The following is a 3,629-nucleotide window of genomic DNA, read 5'->3' as shown; positions in this document are numbered from 1 at the left end:
TGCTAAAATAAGTTATCCCTAGCCCATCATGCTCAAACATTGATCCATTCATGAAACACAATATTAACGACACCCAATACTTAAGCACGATCATATTGCCTCCTAGTTGGTGCTTTTATAAGTGAAGATGGAGACTCAAAATAAAAATTGCATAAAGTAAAAGATAGGCCCTTCGCAGAGGGAAGTAGGGATTTGTAGAGGTTCCAGAGCTCAAAGCGAAAAATTTGAGTATTTTGGGAGGTGTATCCAACCCACCAACGAAAACGACTTAAAGTTCCCAATACTTTCCATGCATATATATATCATAGGCGGTTACCAAACAGAACATAAAGTTTATTCCTTTTTCCACCATAACTTTCACTTTCCATGGCTAGCCGTATCCACGGTTGCCCTCCATACCAACACTTTCCAAGGAATTTATTATTTGACATCATAAAGTAAATTCATTTTTGCATTTTAGGACTAGGCATCCCTAAACCTTTGCCTTACTCTCGTGCAATGACAAGTGAATAAACACTCATCTTGAGAATAACACATCTAGCATGGAAAATATTAGCCACCCCTCACCACTCCGTGAGCAAAACAAACACACAAAAGAGAAGTTTATTTTGAAAATTAGAGATGGCACATGCAAATTTGCTTAGAACGGCAAAAGAATACCGCATATAGGTAGATATAGTGCACTCATGTGGCAAAACCGGTTTAAAGGATTTTGGATGCACAAGTAGAGGTCATACTTAGTGCAAAATGAAGGCTAGCAAAAAGATTGGGAAGCGACCAACCAAGAAACGAATAATCTCATAAGCAAGCATTAAGCATAATTAACCCCGAATAATGCACCACAAGTAGGATATAATTTTCATTGCATGATTATTGACTTTCATGCATGCATAGGGAATCACAAACCTTAACACCAATATTCTTACTAAAGCATAATTACTCATCAAGATGACTCACATATCACATCATCATACCTCAAAACTATTACTAATAATCAAGCTAATTTTGTCCAATGATCTTCATGACATTTTTTTCTTTTTTTCTTTATCCTTCTTGGATATCTATCACTTTGGGACTAATTTTCATGTGTTACTTTTCATAAGCTCAAAAAATATAAGTGAAGATCATGAGCATAACAAATTTTCTTTCTCTCAAAATAATTTAAGTGAAGCAAGAGAGAATTTCTTCAAAAATAACAAAGCACACCATTCTCAAAAAGATATAAGTGAAGCACTGGAGCAAGTCCATTGCTCATAAAAAAATTAAGTGAAGCATAGAGAGCAATTCCAACAAGTCAAGATATAATTTTGGCTCTCTCAAATAGGTGTGTCTAGCAAGGATTGATGACTTAAAACACAAAATAAAACAAGCAAAGACACATATCATACAAGACGCTCCAAGCAAAACACATATCATGTGACGAATAAAAATATAGTCTCGAGTAAAATACCGGTAGTTGTTGGAAGAAAGCAGGGATGCCACTCGGGGGCATCCCCAATCTTAGTTGGTTGCTCACTCTTGGATAATAGCTTGGAATTCTGGGGCATCCCCAAGCTTAGGCACTTACATCCTTCCTTTATCCATCGTAAGATAACCCAAAACTTGAAAACTTCAATCACACAAAACTTAACAAAGCCTTCGTGAGATCCGTTAGTATAAGAATAATAAATCACTACTATAAGTGCTATATCAAAACCAATTCATACTTTTTTGTATTATATCTACTGTATTCCAACTTTTATATGGCAAAAACTCATCAAAGAAAACCATAGAGCCATCAAAATAAGCACACAACCCAAAGAAAATAGAATCTGTCAAAACAGAACAGTCTGTAGCAATCTGACTATTTCGAATACTTATTTAACTAAAAAACTCTTAAAAATTAGGATGACCTGAGAAATTTGTATATTGATCTACTGCAATTGGAATGGATATTTTATCACTCTCTGGTAAAAATGAAAATTAATTTCATGAGCACAAAACTTTATATTTTTTCAGCAAGATCAAACAACTATTGCCCAAGAAGATCCTAAAGGCTTTACTTGTCACAAACACTAATTAAAACACAAAAACACAATCATAATAGTAGCATAATTGTGCTAACACTCAAAAACAGGAAGCAAAAAGCAAAAAAAAAATTATTCATTGGGTTGCCTCCCAACAAGTGCTATAGTTTTACGCCCTTAGCTAGGCATAAATCAAGGATCTAAGTTTTGTCTTCTGAAGTTCTGGCAATTTTTGTAAGGGTTTTATCAAACCCGGGAGGCTCTTTACACTTCCCTAAATTCTCCGAAAAAGAAAGCATCTTAAGATGCAAAATATTCGACCGCTTATTACAAAGAGTAATCAAGGGATTCATATGATTGATAGTACCATTGAGGTGTTTGAGGGGTTCATTATATTTATGTATTTCAACCATATGCTTATGAAAATCACCAAGTTTTTCCAACATTTGAGCTCCCTCGGGGGTAAAAGGAAACCCCTTCTTTTGAGGTGGAATTCCCAAAATTCCCTCTAAGATTTCATAGGCAGCGTTGGCATCAAGATCAATGAAGTTTCCTTTAGCGGCAAAATCGAGAAGTTGTCTATGATGCAAAGCCAATCCTGTGTAAAAATTTTGAAGCAAAACTTTAGCATCCAATTTAAGTTGGAAATATGATACAATTCCATAAGCCTATACCAGTCATCTTTCAAGTTTTCTCGTTGTCCTTACTTGAAGTAAAGGACTTCAAAACATGGTGACAAAGGAGGAGTAGGGACGCTAGCCATCATAGAAAGCAAGAGAACGGCAAACAAAAAAGGAGGCGAATAAAACGGCAATTTTTTGTGAAGTGGGGGAGAGGAAAATGAGAGGCAAATGGAAATAATGTAAATTGCAAGGATATGAGATTTGTGATTAGGAACCTGGTTATGATGAAGTTCCTCCCTGGCAACGGCGCCATAAATTCCTTTTGATGTCACTTGAAGCTACATCGGTATTTCCCCAAAGAGGAAGGGATGATGCAGCATAGCGGCGGTAGGTATTTCCCTCAGATATGATACCAAGGTTATCAGACCAATAGGAGAACCAAGCAACACAACGTAAACAGCCCCTGAACACAAATAACAACCACTCACAACCCGACGTGTTAAAGGGGTTGTCAATCCCTTTCGGGTAACGGCGCCAGAAATGGCACGTGGACGGGAGAAAGTTGTAAATATTGATAGATCGAACGCCAAATAAAATAAATTGCAGCAAGGTATTTTTGGGTTTTTGGTTTAATAGATCTGAAAATAAAGGCAACTAAAAAGTAGATCGCAAAGGCAAATATATGAGAAAGAACACCCGGGGGCCGTAGGTTTCACTAGTGGCTTCTCTCGAGAAAAATAACAAACGGTGGGTAAACAAATTACTGTTGGGCAATTAGAACCTCAAATAATTATGATGATATCCAGGCAATGATCATCACATAGGCATCACGTCCTAGATTGGTAGACTGACTCCTGCCTGCATCCACTACTATTACTCCACACATCGACCGCTATCCAGCATGCATCTAGTGTATTAAGTTCATGGAAAAACGGAGTAATGCAATAAGAATGATGACATGATGTAGATGAGATCCGTTTATCTATGGCGGTAGATATAG

Source organism: Triticum urartu, chromosome 2 (genome assembly GCF_003073215.2).
Source record: "Triticum urartu cultivar G1812 chromosome 2, Tu2.1, whole genome shotgun sequence".
NCBI lineage: Eukaryota > Viridiplantae > Streptophyta > Magnoliopsida > Poales > Poaceae > Triticum > Triticum urartu.
Note: the sequence above shows the minus strand (reverse complement) of the source record.